Below are 20802 nucleotides of genomic sequence, written 5' to 3' on the forward strand. Positions count from 1 at the left end.
CTACATGAAAAATTTTAGGAAAAACTAAGCCTACATAACAGGTTCCGTACCAGTGGTCCGGAAGACTGTAATACGCCTTATTCCCACAAACAAAATATATTCCTGTAAAAATAGGATCTTTGCCTCCTTTAAATCCCCATCCCCCTATCACATGGTAAGTATCTTCACATTGACTCGCACCCACAAAATAATTGTCATAAAGTGTGTTATCTCTTCTAATACAGAGTTTTCCACTAACAGGTAACGTCTTATGTGAATAGCTACATTTACATTTCTACTATTGCGCTTCTCGTCTTCAGCTTGCCAGAATTTTGATTTAGTCTGTTTAGACAAATCATTTCTCTTATAAATTGCCCTTCTCTCTTCCACCATGCTCAGAAAGGATTTCTCCTCCCTTCTCAATTTGCATGTTAAATTGTTTCTATCTTCGACCTTGTGTCTCCAAACATAATTTCTTCAACCTTGTGTCAATTAATCAATTGAATTTAATCATCATCACTTTCCATATTATAAATTTCTTGAGTACTATCTACCTCTACCACTGGTGGTATAATTATGTAGGCCCACTCTGGTGACTTATATTTCTGATTTGGCCTAATTGTTCTCTTTGCTCTACTACTAATTACTTCTATTTTCTTCCCTGTTTGTTTTTTCTTATCCAAGCCTTCTTCTTTTTGACTTGAGATCTCGTTCACCTGTTCTTTTGTTTTGTTCACTAATTTGAATTTTATGCCTTCAATTTCTTTTGGCCAATTATCTCCTTTTCTTGTCAGCTTCTCTTTTGGTTCTCTTAAATTGCATTCTACTCTCCAAGCTTTTTTTCTTGTTTTCTTTAGATTTGATTCATCTTCACTAACATCTGTTTCTGTTGCTGACTCATCAATAATCAGTTTTTCTGAATCAGATTCTTCATCAGTAGATTCAGGTATTTCTCTTTTACTCGGCAGCTTCACTTTGTTAGGAACAGCATCTTTATAGCTGGTACTTGGAATTTCATCTTCTTCTTCTATTACTTCCAATTCACCAGTTTCAGAATCTTCGTTCCTTTTTTCAAAGTTTCCAGACTGCTTTTCAATACTTTCCTGATCTTGATCTTGAATCTTTTCTTGGTCAGTTTCTTTTCCTGTTTCTTTATTCAACTGATCTTTGTCATTTTCTTCATCAGAGACTTGTATTACAAAGTCATCTTTTTCTGCATCCAATGCTTCATTCGCATTTGAATCTTCCAGATGTCGACTATCTTGTCAATCTTCAGGATCTGGATTTCTTTCAGGTTCTACTTCTGAATCTGAATTAGTTGTAGTATCTCCTTCTTCGTCAGGATTTTCAGGTGGTGGTACCCTTATGGTATGACTTGCATGTATCCACTTTTTCAATCCTTTACATTTGACTGCATTTGTAGTGACCAAGATTACCTGCCTTGCTTTTTGCCACCTTGGTACTAGGCAATTTCGTCTTCGATGAACTTTTGTCCTGACCCAATCTCCAGGCAACATATCATGAGCTTGTTCCTTCTCTTTTGTGAGCACTTCAGTTCCTACATGATGGATCACATAAGTCATCACATCAGACAAGTTCTTACAATAGTCCATGATGATACTATCATTAATGCTCAGTAACTTTTCAACTGTATCAAATGCTTGCCTCATGACCCTGTCCATTATGATTTCATGAGGACTCAGATTTGTTTTCTTATCTGGAATGCTTCTTAAAGTCATCAAAACAAGTGGTAGTGCATCTGTCCACTTCATTCCAGTTGCTAGACACATTCTTCCAATCCTGTTTTTGATTGTACCATTAACCTGTTCAACAACACCTGATGCCTCTGGTCTGTAGGCACAATGCAATTTTTGTTTAATACCTAATGCTTCACAAATTAGTTTCAGCAATCTGTTTTCAAAATGTGTACCACGATCCGTTTCCACAGTCACTGGAAAACTGTATCTTGGTATAAACTATCTTAACAACAATTTTGCCACAGTGATTGAATCATTGTGACGAGTAGGAAATGCTTCTGCCCATCTCAAAAACAGACAGATGATAACTAAAACATATCTCAGACAATTATGGCGTGGCATGTCAATGAAATCCATCTGTATTCTGGTAAAAGGACCACCCTCCCGTCCTATGGCTCCCATGCTTACCAATGTTTTCCTGTTTGGGTTGATTTGCTGACAAATCAAGCATCTCTGGCAAAATGACTCTGCAATCATTCTGAATTTTGGATTATACCATGTTTGCCTGAACAACCTTATCATGGAATCTCTGCCTATGTGTCCTGGACCATGATACATTCTTGCCATGTTTGAAATCATACTGTCTGGCATTACTGGTCTGTCGTCTTTGTAAACCCAGATTTCATCCTCTTCTCTCTGTCTACATCCTGCTTTTAACCAAGTGTCTTTTTCCTCTTCACTTGCCTCATCTTGTAACTGTTTTACTCCCTGCCAAGTTTCAACTACAGATATTAGCATAAGTGAGTTCAAAACATGTCCATTTTCTTTTTCCCGATTGACTGCTACATTGTGCTTTGCACAGAATTTCGCAATTTAATCCGCGAATGCACTACCTTTTGTGACATAATCATTTCCCTTCTTGTGAGCTGTGCACTTTACCACAGCAATTTGTTCTGGTAATTGAATGCCATCAATTAACCTTTTAATCAATTTAGCATTTCTTATTGGCGATCCCGCAGAATTTAAATAACCTCTTTAAGACCAAAGCTGGCCATAGTCATGGACTACGCCATAGCCATACTGACTATCAGTCACTATGGTAATCTTTTTTCCTTTTCCCCATTCGCATGCTCGAATCAAAGCAATTAATTCTGCTACTTGAGCTGAACGAATTCCTCTAAGACTTGATCCTTCAACCACATTTGATACTGTACAAACAGAGTATGCTGAGTGCAGCACACCTTCGTCTGATCTCAAGCATGAACCATCAACAAACAGAACATAGCCTGACTCCGGCAACGGCACATCCTGCCTTGGTTTTGTACAATACTTCAAAACCGCCAGACATTCATGATCATCCGCCTCATCTCTGATTTCTGTTTCAGAAGTGTCAGGTAACAATGTAGAGGGATTCAAATTAACACATCTAGCAATAGACACATTATCTGATCCAAGAATAATCTTCTCATATTTAGTTAGTCTACTACTTGTCAGATGTTGTGTCTTGCTTCTCGTAGCAAAATTTCTACTGAATGGGGTACGTATACTTTTACTGGAAATCCCATTATTATTCCTTCACTTTGTTCTAGACTTACACTGGTTGCAGCTACTGCTTTTAAGCAACCTGGTAATGCTTTTGCAACAGGGTCAAGAACTGCTGAGAAATAAGCAATTGGTTTTCTCATCCTTCCATGCCTTTGAATCAAAACTGATAATGCACAACCTTCTCTTTCACTGCAATACAGCTCAAACTCTTTCTCGAAATCAGGCATTCCGAATGCAGGAGTTTCACACAAACTTCTTTTTAACTGTTCAAAAGCCTCTAACTCAATTTTTGTCAGAACAATTGGGTCCTTTATGTCTGCCTTTGTTAATCTCTGCAATGGTTTTGCAATTACTGAAAACCCACTAATCCATTGACGACAATAGCCAACCTTGCCTAGAAACATTCTAACCTGTTTCTGTGTTTTTGGGGGTTGCATTGCTTGGATTATTTTTATTCTTTCTGTAGTCACTTGTCTTGATCCTTTTGCAATTCTGTGACCAAGATATTTTACCTCTTGTTTATAAAACTGTAATTTTGCAGGAGACACTTTATGTCCCTCATCTGCCAAATGATTCAAAAGAGTAATGGTATCAGTTACACAATTATCTCTTGTTTTTCCTTCAATAAGGAGATCAATGTATTGCACTAACGTTGATATAACCAGGCAAATCTAGATTTTCCAAGGATTTCTTTAATAACTGATTAAAAATAGATGGACTTTCTGTATACCCTTGAGGGATAAGACACCATGCTAATATACGCTCTCGTAATCTGAACGCAAAAATGTGTTGACTTTCTGGATGAAATGGAACAATAAAGAATGCATTGCATAAATCAATAACTGTATACCATTCTGCATCATGCGGAATCTGATATAAAATTACCGCTGGGTTTGGTACAACTGGGCAACATGGAACAACAGTTTTGTTAACTTTTCTCAGGTCCTGAACTATTCTGTAAGTTCTATTTTGCTTTTTGATTCCCATAATCGGTGAATTACATGGGCTACTTTCAATTTCTTTTAGAACACCTTGTTTGATGAATTTTTCAATTACAGGAATAACTCCTTTAATTGTTTCTGCTTTCATTTTATACTGTGGAATATTTGGGTAATCTGCTCCTTGTTTTACTGTAATTTGAACAGGATCTACACTTCATCAAACCCATTTCATCACCAGTGAAATCCCAAATTTTAATATTCACTGTATCTTTCAATTCTTCAGGTAAATTATCTTTGTCAAACACTAGAAATAATCGATTTTCTTCTGCCTCAACCATTAACATTGTTAACTTGTAAAGACCATCTTCTTCTGGAGTTTGCAGCTCTATACCATCTGGTGAACAATAAATTGCGCAATTCATCTTGCACATTATATCCCTACCTAATAGATTTACAGGACTGCTGTCACAAACTACAAATCTATGCATGTCTTTAAATTTGCCAATTTCAACTTCAACTGGTTCAGTTAAATCTGTTCCGATATATCGATTAGCTACACCTACTACTTGGATCTGCTCACCAGAGAGAGGAAGGTTTTCTATTTCCACTGATCTAACAGTAGAACGGGTAGCACCTGTATCCACTAGGAAAGTGATTTCTACATCATTCACTTTACCATTTACAAATGGACCAGCTTGATCTACCTCAAGAGTGGCTCCAATAACACACTCTTCCTCCTCTCTCAGGCACCGTCATAAGTAATCATCAGACTCACTTCCTCCATCTTCTTTCAACCAGAATTGCTGAGAAACATTCGACACGTTCACTCTCTGATTTATTTACCTGCTCACCTCCGCTGAATCCTGATTCTGAATTATATCTCTGCAAATTTACACAGTTTGGAAGTGGTAGCTGTGGTATCTGTATCTGTGATGGCAACTGACTTTGCTGAATCACTACCTGTCGCTGTAGCTGTTGCTGCTGATTTATTTCATTTAATTGTCGCTGTAGCTGTTGCTGCTGATTTATTTCATTCTGCATCAGTGGATTTAATGATTGATTTTTAACAACATTTCTGGGCGGATTCTTACATTCACGCTTCCAGTGTCCAATTTCGCCGCAATTAAAACATGGGAGTTTCTGTTTTAACTCCTCCATATTTCCTGTCAACTTTGACTTATTATAATTATTATAATTACCTTTAAATTTACCTTTATTCTGTTCAGGATTTTTGTTTCCCAAAGATGCTATCTGTTGCTCTGCTACTTTCACTTGTGCCCACATTGCCTTTTCCTTTAATTTCTTTTGCTTAGCTTCTAACTCATCACTACAATATTTTGCCTTTCTCAAGATATCATCAACTGTATTTGATTGCCAACCTACTATTCCAGTAATTTCACGTCTCAAGCCATATACAAATCTGTATATAAAATGGCTCATATCCTTCTCACTCAGATGCTCATAACCACTGTATTGTTTAAATACCAGCAGTAATCTTTCATAGAATGAATGTACTGATTCCTTTGTTTCTTGAATTGTTCTGTAAATGTTAACCCAATCTACTTCTTTTGGGGAATCTTATTTTTCAGGAACGCAATTACTTTATCATACAATTTCATCACATCTGATGAAGGAGCACCTGTTACCTTGTCTCGTTGAGGCTCTTCTCTGGGCCAATCTATAGAAATTTTACATTTAGTCCAGATATCTGTTGGATTCATTATGTCAAATAGTCCATCTAAATCTATCCGCAAAACATTTGAAACTTTCACAAACCTCTCTACCTGACTATACCATTCCACAGGTTTTTCTCTCAATCTGGGAAAATCATTTGTGAACAACAGAATGTCCTGTCTTGTCCAAGGAACATGTACAAAACCTCCACCTGCTATTTCCCTCATTGGAAATTCATTTGTTACCTTTTCTTTTCCTTTTAACAAATAATTTAAACTTACATTGTCCTTATCTCTTTTCTTTGTCCATTTTGCTCTCAATTTACATAGATCACCCCATTTTCTTAAAGCTGCAATTAAATCTTTTATGTGTGTAATCCTTCCTGATTTGTTCAAACTTTCAATGTCTTTATCAGTAAAATCCAACCTGTAACGTTTCTGCAAATTCTTCTGTCTATTTAAATCTACTTCAAATTCAAAAGCAATTTCTTTTAACATATCATATCTGTTTTTTGTTTTCCATGTTATGCTTTTACAAATGAATAACAATTCATCATCCTGATATGCCTTCAGACTGTCAATTCAAATTGTAGCAATTATTAATTCCTCTAGATCTGTTTTTAATTTGCTAACATCAAGTAGTTTACATTCTGGAGAACTTTTTTCTGGAGTTCCAGGATCCGATTCTACACCAACAGGAGTTTTACATGCCAAACTTTCATTAAAAGTCGAATCAGGCATAATTTTCTCTCGATGCATCTCTGTTAAATCTGAATAAAAAATTTCAGTTACTCTCTGTATTTCAGTATTTAATGGAACAGTTAAAGCTGAATGTCTAATTTCTCTTTTGATCAAAAACTGGAAGAACAGGTCCAATCGTTACTGGTACTGTTACTGCTTCCATGTTTTTAGTTAAGTGCTGAATTAATTCATTTGCAGAACGAATGTATTCTGAAGCATTTGGTAATGGCAAATTCGCACACCTTTCTGTTCTCAATTAATTTCTTGGGGTATCATTTATTTGAACAGGAGTGTTAGAATAATTACTATTTACTGGAGATACTACTCTTTCAGGAGATTTGCTTCTTTCAGGAGTTCTAGTTTGATTTATTTCAGGGATTTGTTCATTAATTATTTCTCTTGGTGGGGCACTTGGGGAAATTGTTATAGTTGGGGAAGTCAAAACATTTGGAGAAGTCGGAACTGTTTGGGAAATCGAAACAGTTGAGGTAGTTGGAGAAGTCCATGTACAAGCTGGACGATAAGGTGATGGTTTCTTAGTATACATATCTTCTAAAACTGCATCCTCTGAATCACTTTCTACTCTATTATTATTTTTCTTTTGGGGATGCTTTTTTCCAGAAGTCTCTCCAATTTGTCTCATTGGGTACTAGTCATCACACATGTCTGCATTTCTCCATCGACGCATTCTATCATGATGTGTTTCCATGGCTAATCTTTTTGGAAAACCTCTGCTTTCGCGCTGCATTTCGTGCATCTCATCTTCCCATTCAACTAAAGCTTTGAATTGTGTAGGTCTAGGTCTTGGTACAAGATCTGTCATATTCTCCCTCAAATTCCTAAAAACCGCTACATTAAATGAGCCATCTTCTGGCCATGCTAACACACCATCATTTTTGGTATATTCCATCCAATTTTCAAACCAAAGACCAGTATGGTAACCATATTCACCTTCCATATAGGCTGCAGGTGTTTTGTACTTATGAAGTAATTTTCCGCCTCGCATTTCAATTTTCTTATCCGATTTAAAAAAATTAATTTAATTTCTGAAACCATGTAAGCTTCTTTTTCTCCTTCCGAAAATAATAATCCATGTTTTTAAACAATTACTTTTACTTTAGAAAAGATCGTAAATATTTCCTTGTTGTTCCGCTACTCTAGCCAATCCGTGCGTGAAAGTCACCAACAAGCCAATCAGGTTAAGCTAAGTATCTATTCTGCTCAACCAACAGAATTACTGTATTTCAGGAAGAACCAATCAGCTACAAGCTTGCATAGTAACATGAACCAATCGGTGCACGAATACTGTGACGTATGTTAGCCAATCACAGCGCGAACCCTGTGACGTATACTGCCGCTGCAGAAAAGCTGCTCCTGCTCTCACTCCTTGCTCTGACCCCTCCTTCACAAAATATTTTCACAACGCCATTTTTACAAAAACTTACAATGAAATTCGGTTAGTAATTTCACAAAAACAAACCATTTGTCTGTTTCACTAAAATAAAGTGATAGCCTTTTCAATCATTCAAGTATTCTCTCACGTGAAATAGACGCTATTTTCACAAAATATTTCACACACGATCATACAAAAGAATCCCTAACCATTCATACGTGATATTTATGGTAGGACTTTAACCCGCCAATAAAAATCCTCACTTGCCAGTAAGATTAGACAACGCCTCCTTACTCTTCACTCAAGCTTGGATACATTTTACTACTCTTTTCACAGTGAGTTTTAAAACAGGACTGTTGTCCCTATACTCAAAAGCTACAATTTCATAGACAATCCTCGCTACACATTTTACCTAGCATACCTAAATACCCTAAACTTGTGCTGTACAACCACAACAACACTAGTGATATATAACAATACCACTATTTTGAAACAGAACAAATGCACTGTGTAACTTCAACTGTCACACTTACTCTGTACCGATACTACTAGGAATTTTCACACTGCTGGAAAAAACCTTTCGACTACATATAACTGAACAAACTTAACATGTTTTAGACATGAATCCTATGTAACTACCATGTAGCATGTCCGTTACCATAGTAACCGTAACCCTGCTACCAAGTAATTGATCCAGTGCTCCTCATGAAAAACGGTCTCATAAACGCTACCAATCTCCACAATACTCACCATTAATCATGAATCACTACTAAGGCCCATAAACCAACGAGACAATTTTTTGAGCAACTGAATCATGTGACCTATTTGTCTTTTCCCTCCGTGTCATTCGGCTTCCTTCAAAATGTTACTTTAGTATGAGCACTGTTCTTTTCACTTCCTAACCTTGGCAGACATACACAGATCCTGTCCTTGGGGCCTTCATTCCACCAGCACAATTCATTCAAGCAAAGTTTTTTTATTCGGGAAATGTTTCCATTACACAACGAAAAGGCTCCACTCTGGACAAGGTTTCTCTCATTGCACCTTTGTCAGCCATCTTTTCTGAGAGCCAACTTTAGGCCTCTCTTGGAAAACTATTTATTAAACAAACACAAGAAATCAATTAATTAAAGAATTGAGACCCATTCTGTTACCCTCCCCCTTTGCTAATTAACATGGTTAATTATATTAGCTAGCTTAGCACAAAAAGGCAGCTTTATACTTACCTTTCCTTAACGATACTGGAACTTTTTGCATTTTTCACAAAAGACAAGAACACAATCAACATAAAAATAAACGCATGCCATTATTATAAAATGCCACATTAATACTGACAAAAAATAATAGACAAAGTTAGTTTTATTATTTTCTTTGCAAACAAATGCAACATAAAGCATGTTAGTCCCACGTGTGAACCCATGATGAATGCATCTTTAATCTAGGTTGGTTAATGATCACACAACAAACGTATTAATAATGTTACATAATTAGGAGAGGTTAATTTAACAAGTCAGAACAAAATTTTGTTCTTCATCCATCACCCTCAACCACCACTTGGTAGACGTCACCAACCCCAACAGTGCCAACTCCCCGGAGGGCCCGACAAATTTCAGACTCACCCAGCGAGTGGAAGGCCACACCCATGCCACTGGATACCCATTGGACCCCAGCTTCACCAGCCTCAGATAAACCCCACTGGACAAGACCACACCCATCAACTGATTCTACCATGCCGTTGTCCGCTTCTACATAGCTTTCCCTCACCACCACAGGAATGCCATCGCCAGATCTTAATGATGTCACTGGAGAAAGATCTTTGAACAATGCTGGCTCTCAGTGTTCTTATAACACTGACCACAGCAACTCAACAAACTCCACAGAGCCATTTCCAACTTCAATGCCGGGATCACCTCCTTCGCAGGCACTCTGGCCCCACTAAAGACCACCAATACTTCTCGCATTTACACAAGTTTGAGCTTTTCGCATTGTAAATGACAATGTCTTTTATTTATGTTTTGGTTTTGAAAACAAATAAAAGGCATTGTCATTTGCAATGCTAATTAGCTTAAACTCTTGCAAATGCGAGACCTATTGCATTGCAAATGCTTGTTAAATTCTGGATTGTAGCATATCAATTTGTCTTTTTGCTCCAAATGCATGCGCTTTTTTTTTTGCCACTTAAATCGAGCCACCCATTGTCCATTCTATATTCGAACTGCTGTACTTGTGCTGCTTCCACAAATCTAGCCAATGATACCTACGTAACATTTAACCTCCAATTTTAAATTTCTTCACATCTACAGAACGTTTTGAAATTTTCTGTGTTACATTTTGCTTCATTATTTATATATATATATATTATTATCTGTCGCTCCAGGTTGTCCACCTCTTGAGTAGCACACGAGCAGCAGCTTAATTTATGTGTAGGTGAGGACGGGGATCCGCTTGTAGATGCCGCTCCGTAATGGATCTGCCCGACGCGTTTCGAAGCACCATCTGCTTCTCTTCAGGGGCTTTAACGGAAGCGGTGTGCGCACCTGCTGACACACTTCTCCAATTTCCATATGACACACCCGCCGATGGGAGGCTCCGATGAGACTGTGCATTATGGGAAGTGTGGTGCGGAAAGCACACAATCAAGTCCTGTATGGACCCCACAAGTGGGCCTGTCCTCGATCCCATGTACGGCTGCTGTTTCACTTCCGTGACCCCCAAGGGTAACGGGGTGGTGCATACTCCGCCGCTGGACTGCCGCGTGTAAATTGTCACTCCAGGTTGTCCACCTCTTGAGTAGCACACGAGCAGCAGCTTAATTTGTGTAGGTGAGGACGGGGATCCGCTTGTAGATGCCACTGTAATGGATCTGCCCGACGCGTTTCGAATCTCCATCTGCTTCTCTTCAGGGGCTTTAACGGAAGCGGTGTGCGCACCCGCTGACACACTTCTCCAATTTCCATATGACACACCCGCCGATGGGAGGCTCCGATGAGACTGTGCATTATGGGAAGTGTGGTGCGGAAAGCACACAATCCAGTCCTGTATGGACCCCACAAATGGGCCCGTCCTCGATCCCATGTACGGCTGCTGTTTCACTTCCGTGCTGCTCGTGTGCTACTCAAGAGGTGGACAACCTGGAGCGACAATATATTATTATCTACTAGTATTCTTTAATTGTTTCAGAAGTCATTGACCCCTTGAGTAGGCGCCGTAGACCTCCGAGGGTCCACACACCACAGTTTAAGAACCGCTGGTGTAACATAGTCTAACATAGTCTTTAATCTTGATAGCAGACACATATTAGGCAACTTATTTTGTGCCTAGTCCTATCCTACTTGCTTACAATTTTGCTAAAAATTATCCATTCCTTATAAAAAGTTTACAGTGCATGTCTCCTTGCCAGTGCCATTGAATTTGCACACACGTAGCACAAAAACGTGTCCATTGATCCCTACAAGGATTCAGAGTGAGAACCTGCCCTGTAGTAAAATGGTGAAAAGGCAGTGGTTGTTTCAAGAAGATCACTATAAATTGCTGGCTTTCATAAATGCACAGAAGAGGTTTACATTGTCTTTACTTTGTTGTATTTCTGCTTCCCGGAGATGATGTTGTTTGATCCTTTCACTCTAATGGTTGCACTTTCAGTTCAATGTTTACATCAGTCGAGGGTTCCTAATGTGTGCTGAAGCAGTGAATTAAATCCAAGTCGTGCCCTCTCAAAAATGGTGCTCCTTTTCTAGAACTATACCAAGTTGATTAACACCACTGGGGAATGAATGCATATATGCTTCCCTTTCGCACAAATGCTTGCAAATATTCATTCATTTTTATACTTCATTCATGATTTGCCCATCAAGGACCACATACACTATCTTTGCAAGTTAATATATCTCAATTTAGTCGGGTATTAAAATGTATTGCCATATGTTCTTTGTTTAATTCAACTTGGGGGTCATGTGAAATAGAATTGGACTGAACATGCTTGAAAGGGAGAGACGGTATCAGATCTGTAGGAAAGGAAGCATTACACATCATAACGAGGTGCAACAGTAGCTTTAATATCAGCTTTGACTCTTTCAACATTATAAAATGGCACACTGTAATTTGATCTTTATATACATTGAATACATTGATACGTTGAGAATCCTCAAATGCTCTTAGTTCAAATACTTATGTTGCCATTTATTCTCAATTGAAGGCAGTGTAGTGAAACAAATGAACATAAAGATTAAATGTTTTTTTAAAGTTAAACAATAAGTTTATTGAGGTAAAGGAATACGTTAATGCAAGAGATATGATAACAATGGAGATAAGAGTTACATACAATATATCATATAGATTAAATGGGTTTTTTTTGCTCATGATTAACACCTTTTTCTTTGCCTGCTTGCTAAAGTCCATGCACACAGATGCATACACCCACCCCCACACAAACATGTGGTGAGATATGCCGTTTATTTCCATTTTGAGTATGGGGAAGGACTGTGACTCATGAGAACAAAGCCTCGAGTGGGACAGGATGCTCCCCCCTCTTTTAATAATGATAATGAAAAGCATATTACACTCTACATCTGCAGCTAATGGTCTATGCCCTGGCTGGCATTTTATTTTTTTTAATTGTATTTCACCATAAACAGGATACAAGGGGTTAAATTTGTGCAATAATGAAAATCATTTTGTAGAGGCCGAGTGCCTATTACAAGTGATGTTTCCCCGTGTAAAGTCACTGTACCATGTAGTCTGTGAGTAAATAAATTGTTTTTCTCATGTGAGTTTCTCTCCTCTTTCGTAACAACATGAAATTACTTTAATAACGAATGTGTGTTTCTCTAAGTGATGTGTTATTTAGCCACATTTCTTTCACGGACATGGCATACATGTGTGTATGAACAACCTTGATGGCTAGCTCAATTGAATGTTTGTTTGATTGCTTGAGACACTGCATTTGAGTTTATATTGCTCTGGTAAGACTGTATCTGATAGAGGTTGTGACGCTCTGGGTATAATATTGCTGCAAAACTTGATATTTAATAATCTTGGTTTACTTTGATCTTATGACGCAGTGACCAACCAAGTCTATTGATACACTAATAGTCAACCTAGAAGCAGAGGGTCGCAGGTGGCCACTTAAAATGTGAATCACTCACAATCTCCAAATAAATCCTGCATGATTATAAAAGTTTCTCATCAAGGTAAAGGGGGATAACTCTATATGTTTCAATTTCCAAACAACCTATTGGGTTGTTGTTTTAATTATTTTTTACATGCACTTCTAAGAACACTTTTGTAAGCGAAAGCCTCACCCACTCTGGCATCTTTCACTAAGTACCTGAAAACAGTGATTTTCATGGAACATATTGCCAACTAACTGTCCTTACCAAGACCAGTCGCCGTTCATTGCAAATGTCGAGAAATCTCTCAGAACAAGCTTGACAAGATGTCACATCGGGTTAAGGATTCAGGCAGGTGGGAGTGGACCAACCAGATTAGGAGATTGTATCAGCACACCACTTTACCTTCTCTGTATCACCTTACATTACATCATCAAAGGTAAGATCTAAAGTAGGTTAAAGGTTATTTAATTGGAGATAAGACGAGGGTACCTTAAATTAAAAGGGAGCTTCTACCCTTGAGGCGACAGGTAGGTTGGCTACATACTGAGACTCCAAAGGGAACAATGCTTTCCGCAAAGCATTCCTAATCTTTCACTAGGATTGTGCTGATGCACATTGTCTTGCGTCACAAACTGTTGCGAAGTACCAATACATTTTAAGTCTGCTATGGATTTTTTTCAATCCTATCCCACCTTCCTAAAAGGCCAATTTGGCTTTAATTGTGTACCACTATTTTCAAGAGTAAACAGACTCATCTTCTTTTTTGCCATGGGCTGAGCGGGCACTGTTGCTAGGTGTATGAATTAGTTTAAGTTGCCAGCCATGGCTGTACACTTAGTTTCTCTCTAAGGAAGCACAGGAAAACATTCTGGAACTTACATATGCAGTAAAATGGTTCTTTCTGGCCCTTTTTCTGCTAACTGCTTTCGTCCATTTCCAGATAGCTGATCCCTACTAAGTAGCCAGCAGTTAACAGCCATTAGCTTTTCCTGGTAAATGTCCTCTGAGCCCGAGTTGTTTACTCCCAGCTGAGGATGTGTATTCCAGTTCTTGAGGTGTAGTGAGCGGTGGAACGGGCTTTAAACCAGGTGTGGCTCAGGCAGCCTGAACTACATTTTTACAAAATTACTTTTCTGCCTAGGTTGTCAAACATTGGTGTGTAAAATGCATGTTAAATATGAAATCAAAGTGGGAAATCATTTTAAAGCATTGTTTTATCCCTTTCTTAAGTAGAGGTGGAAAATAGAGTTTCTAATCTCACTAGATGTACTGGAAAAAAACTCTAGCAAGGCCTACAGAATTAAATGGCTCTTGACTTATTTCATTGTAATGGTACACTACCCCAATATGTAGTGTGCCCTAAATTTTTATATATATCAGCACCCTGCCTTATGTGGTTACAAGGCATACTTTAGGAGGTGGCTTATGAATATATAATAGTCTTTTTTATCCATGGCAAAGGCAGTTTTCCCTGTCATATGGCACAGCCGTGCATTTCAACAATGGTGCTCCTGTCAAATATTTTAGTTGCATGCAAGTAGTTTAAATATATACTGCATCCCACATATGACATTGATCTTTCCATGTCATTGGTGCACGCTAGACATCATTTACAATGAACTCATAGGGAAGTTAAAAATGCTAATAGGGAGTTCCAGTGTACTGCATATATTTTAGAGGGGAAATACTGACACTTAACTACTCTTTAGCAGTAGTAATGATCACAGAGTCCTAAAGCTAGCAAACGTTAGGCAATCTGGGGTGACCATGCAGAAAAGGCAAATTTGCTTCAGATAGAAACACCCAATGCTTACTCTTTTAAATTATTTTAATGGAGGCCATTTAAGAGTTCTTTCTTTTTCAGTAAATGCTTCAGACAAACCAATCTTGATACCTTTGCAGTTGTACGGCAGCGTGGTATTCTTTATCTTGATTCACAACCACAAACTCTAGGTGTAAACATTGGCATTGTGATTGGACTACCAGTGCTGATCCAGGTTTGCTTAGGAGCTCTGTTGGCCTAATCAGTAATAGTAGTTGGACCCACTGGGTTGCATTCATGCTTAGTAGTGCTACCTTGAGTATTGCATAGCTCCCCCTTGTTGCTACAGTCTGACATCGGGGTTCTGTCCGATGTCTGGTCACCAGCAGGCAGCAGTTTCTCAGTTGACCACTTCCTGAGTCTTGATTAGGCAAGTACTCGCATCTCATTATACACTGTTGTACTCTTCTGGGGCCTATCTCGTTTCTCTACCCCCAGCACATATAGCCATGATTCCTCAAGCCCTGCCTCGGAATTGTTGGTCATTGATCACTCCAGTGCTTAATTTGAGCCGGTTGTTTCTGGTGCTCTGCACCAGCTTAATTGTCAGCACCGGCGCTTATGACAGCCTGCCACAAGTGGCGTGGTCTAGCTAATTTATAGATGACCACAGCAACAGTAAATTATTAATGCTATATTTGTTAGAAATTACTTTTACGTGCCGTCCACGCCATTCTTATAGCTGAAGGGACCTGAAACAGTCCGAATTGTCACACTTGTAGGAGTGTGACAGTTAGTAGTTGTGTTTTTACGATCATTGACAGCACTGGCAGGGGCAATCAGTTGTTCAAGCTGCAGTGGCCTCCTGACAAGAGGCCTGGCACTTATTTTTGTACAAATTAAGCACTGGGCCACTCTCAGCATGCACCCTCACAACACTGAAGCAGATCTCAAATAGTTGCCAATTCCATATTGCACAGCACTGTCCAGTGGTTTATGGTAAAAGCAGATGCACCACTGTTGTGCTGCAGATGTCTACTCTTACCCCCACTGGGACACATACACCAATTACCCTGTCTTTAGCCCAACCATACCTTCAGCCAGTCCCAACTTTTCTAGTTTGAGTCACTTATCATGAGAATCTTCCCTTGGGTGTGACTCTACCAAACTGTTGATTTTTGTTAACACTAGTGATGTTGCCTCCTATGACAAACCCTCCCCATGGCTCTATTCATCCTTACTTGATATTCTGTACTCTGCCTTCCCTCTTACTGGTCCATGAACACTTAAATACTAGCATAATGCAATTATCAGAGCTAGGGTTACACAAATAGAAGAATATATAAATATAAACTGAGATCACATATTTTGTCATAAGTGATTCAAACTGTGTTGTTGAATACTATCAGAAAGGCCTTGGAGCCTGTGCTTCAAGAAATAGACTTTAAATCCTTAAATGGATTATTGTGTGCTGGTAGCAGGAATGCTTCTGTTGAAAGCTGTGGCCATGCCGTGTACATATTCCAATTTACAAAAAGGGGGTGGTGATGAACAGAGTGTCTGAGTTAAACAGACCACTCTTACCCAGTCCAAAGATCAGGGCTTGATCCATCACCGTTATTTATCTCACTGCCCCATCCCAGCTCAGAACCTGGCTATATGCAAATCAGTCTGTCCCTGGCCCAGTGCATCATGGGAACAGGGCAGACTAAACTACCAAGCCAATTCTTCACCAGAAAGGAGACAAGCTACCGGGGACCGGTTTCTGGCATTTCAGCCTTCTTCGGCCCGGCTTGCTTGAATCCTGATGGAGCAGTGAGAAAGGGACTCATGTCTGAGTATACCCTTCCACGCTTCCCAGTGTAAGAATTGGCTTTTGTAGTTTGGTTTACCCTGTTCCCATCATGCACTGGGACGGGAACAGACTAATTTGCATACAGCCAGGTTCTGAAACTGGGATGGTGCAGTGAGCTAAAAAACGGTGTTGGATCTAGCCCTGATCTCTTGACTGGGTGAGAGCTTTCTGCTTAATTCAGAGACTCTGTCCTTCACCACCCCTTGTTGTAAATATTAGTGTACATATTCCAAGGCAGACATTTGAGGCAATGCTGGTGGCGCGTACAGCGTCTACAGATTGCTTAATCCAATCACCCCAACCCTCCCCTCTCGTGTTGCAGCCACTGCAGTTGCCATCCACGTGGACAGGCTTTTAAAGCTTCCCTTGCTGCAGAGAGGCATTGAGATTAGAACTTGAAAAGTCAACAGAAGGGATTAGGCTAAAAGCCCCTATTATGTATTATTAAACTCTATCGTATCCCAGAAATCCTGTCGAATAGCAGAAAAAAGAACAGCACAGTCAAACACAAAAGAATGTGCAAGACAGTTGAAAAAAAAAGGTTAGAAAAAAATATGTGCCAGCAATACAAGAGATGCTGCTGAGATGATCAAATCCATGTTTTGCTGCTGATCATTCATGATATGAACTAACACAATCTCATGTAAGATCTCTGTAGAATGGAGCTCACAGGAGCCGAAGCAATGTGTCCAAGGTAAGCTTTATTATCGACAGGAACTGCGCAGCAGCCAGCAACAGCGAGGCACAAGACACAACTGAAATCCAATTCAAAACCAGTCAGTCACTTTATTCGATTTGTTAAAATCATAAAAGGCATACAAATGTACATACATTCATAAAAATAGAGTAATTGATGTATTTACAAACTCAGTGCAGAAGCTCTATTGAAACATATACGCTGCTGGATGAATTAAAAAGATGGTTGATAAGAACAATCAGAATAATACATTCGATGGTATACATTTCATTTTAATTCTAATTGCCGCCACTAAAAAACTAGCCATATGGAAAATAATGCGGGTGCTACATAAAATCGAAGGTGGATGAGAGCCACACAACATAATTCTAAGTTATGTTGTGGAATGCACACATGTGAGAATTAATGCGAGGTGAGCATTCCTCAACCGAGGAAGACGAAAGGAGAGACCACTACAATCTCCTAAATGTCTCGCCCATTTTGCAGTTGCCATGTTTAGTAGAGGTGAAGGCTTGTGTTTTACAGACTCATGACTTTTTGTCATATTAATCATTCTCATTCTTTGAAGTGTTGTTGGGGAATAGAGCCACCCGAATGCCACAGCAGATTTTTAATGGAGCAGTATTTGGTAGATCAAGGATCCCTCACCTCTGTGTGCAGCTGTTTGCAAAAGTACTGTGTAGTGGTCCATTATTGAGATCTTGGTGTCTCAGTAAGGGAAGTAGATGTTCCTAGAAGGCTTTCCATGCAACCGCTACCTCCACACCTCCTTGTTTTCACCAGATTTGCATTTTGTATTTATTATCTCCTAAGCCAGGCTCTCACCTTCCTTCTGTCTTACTTTTTTAAGGGTCTGCCCACTCACACAAAACTTCACTCGCGGAATCTCATCATGTTTCCCCTTATGTATCTTATTCATTATTGCTAAGGATCTCTCCTAAATCAGCTATGGTCAGTTGATCCGATCTTAATAAAAAACAACAATTCAGTAAGAGTTGAATGATGGCTTCAAAAAAATATTTTTTCTGTCGTCACATTGCTAGTATGTCCCATGCATATTGTACACAAGAAAACCATAATTCTTTCAGTTCTGCATCTGTTGTCTCCCCAGGCTCGCATATACATACAGAATTCACTGCTGCCCTCGCACGTAACTGAGGCATCTTTGGGCTTCATTATCCCAAAACAAGAACTATACAATCTCTTCTCTGGACCTCTTTGCTTATTTGTTACAGCCTCTTGTTTTTGCAGCATCCCCCACCAAAAGTGCATAACATTTCTATGTGCTCTCTTTCTAAAAAGCCTTACGTGTCACTTGCACCTAAATCTTTTATCCCCAAATCAAACTTTTCTGCATCTCCCCCCTAAAGAAATACCCAGTAAGCTCGCCCCCCACATACTCTTTATCAAACTGATTTTTCCATTCCTGTAGGGGAGGGGCACAGTACCTGTACTAGCATTGTCCCCTTGGGGCACAACATGCATGCATACTCGCTTCGTGTTCCCTGGGAAATTGTGGTATTGCAGAAGGAAAGAAACAAAAGATAGGGGAGGACCTCTGGGATTTTTAAAGACCAGGCAAAGACACATTCCCTAACTGAATGCAAAAAAACATAAGAGTGTCAGAGGGTCTACAAAGTCTGTGTGGTTCATTCAACTAATAGAACAGTGTCAACTCATCTAACAGTGATAGAAAACATTGGTGGATACCAGTGATTACTCTCAGGATATCCATCAGTCACCACTCGGAACCGCCCTTCATCATTTGGCATTCCTGTTGTCCACAAGGATTGGTACACCACTGGTTCAAATGGGGGGTCAGTTGGTATAACCTCCTGAGAACCAAGTGATGGCCAATAGTGGTAGAGTGTCACAAACTACCCATCAATTGAATGAGTGGGTGACTGATTTGCAGTGCTGTGAAGAAAAAGTGGTGTAATAAGTGAGTGAAAAAAATTTATAAAATTGGGTGAGGGAGCAGAAATAAGACAACTTTATTCGGTTCTATGCTCGCTCCACCAATATTAAAAGAGCAGCATAAGTAGATTTAACAAATATCTACTCTGATGTAAAATGGTCAACATGTTTCAGCAATATACTAGGGACTATAGAGTCCATTGCTTTCATCAGGACCGGATTATAATGAAATGCTACTGCAAAAAGTGAGGTGATGGATTAAAACAGTGACAGAGTATTAACATTGCTGCAACATGAAAAAAGATCACCTGGTTCTATAGGTGTATTCTTTTGTTCGCAGAAGATATAATCGTCACTACAAGACAAGAAAAGAGACACAGACTAATACATTTTTTTCACTCACTTATCACACCACTTTTTATTCACAGCACTGCAAATCAGTCACCCACTTATTCAATTCATGGGTAGTTTGTGACACTCTACCACTATTGGCCATCACTTGGTTCTCAGGAGGTTATACCAACTGACCCCCCATTTGAACCAGTGGTGTACCAATCCTTGTGGACAACAGGAATGCCAAATGATGAAGGGCGGTTCCGAGTGGTGACTGATGGATATCCTGAGAGTAATCACTGGTATCCACCAATGTTTTCTATCACTGTTAGATGAGTTGACACCGTTCTATTAGTTGAATGAACCACACATAGACTTTGTAGACCCTCTGACACTCTTATGTTTTTTTGTATTGCAGAAGGACTCAAAGATGCTAGCGTGGCCCCTTCTGTAATGCTGAGAGCACTGATGCACATGTGACACCAGCGCCATCTTCAAAGTGCTTTCCCTAATTTGCAGTAGGGTGTGGCCCCATGCAAGTGCGGGAATCACTTTGTCTCTGCGCCTGCATCCTATTACGTAAACAGATGCAGCGACAAACAGGCCTTTCGGAGCTGCACTGAAAGTGCACCTCAGAGTTGGCACAATGTCAGTGTGGTCCCTGAGGGTAGCCCTCTGGAGGGTTAAAAAAGGGATTTCAATGGACACCCCCCCCCCCCCCAGTCTTCCCCCTGCAGGCGGGTGCAGCCACTCACTGCACCTGCCTGCCAGCCATCTCGGTTCCCTCTTAAAAGGCTACCATCTACACTAACATGGAGCGGGTTGTAAGCAGCCGCTCCATCTTTAAGTGAATGCACTGCACCCCAGCACATGATGGTAGGGCGCACTACCCAGGTCTGTTCTAGGTGCACCTTCTGAATGGTGCACTCTGGCACATGCTGGCATATTGCGTCCTATGTACAGTACAGTCCCGTCCCTGGTAGCTTCAATCCTCCTCTGAGCACCCATACCACCATCCCAATACACACACAAACTATTTCTGTCTCTTTTGTCTTTCTTTCAACCCTCTTCCTCTATTCTATACAGGCATCGCTGGGAACATACTCCCCAATGTGTATTTTGGTTTGTGAAGAAACACTCACTTATTGAACTGGTACT

The 20802-nt window shown here is 39.6% G+C and overlaps 1 protein-coding gene across 2 annotated transcripts in view; it reads left to right on the forward strand.

Annotated features, from left to right (window-relative positions):
• Nucleotides 1-20802, forward strand: part of STXBP2 (syntaxin binding protein 2) — a 371603-nt gene that overhangs the window by 334434 nt on the left and 16367 nt on the right. The window lies entirely within an intron of this gene.

This window comes from Lissotriton vulgaris, chromosome 1_1, assembly GCF_964263255.1.
Source record: "Lissotriton vulgaris chromosome 1_1, aLisVul1.2, whole genome shotgun sequence".
Lineage (NCBI taxonomy): Eukaryota > Metazoa > Chordata > Amphibia > Caudata > Salamandridae > Lissotriton > Lissotriton vulgaris.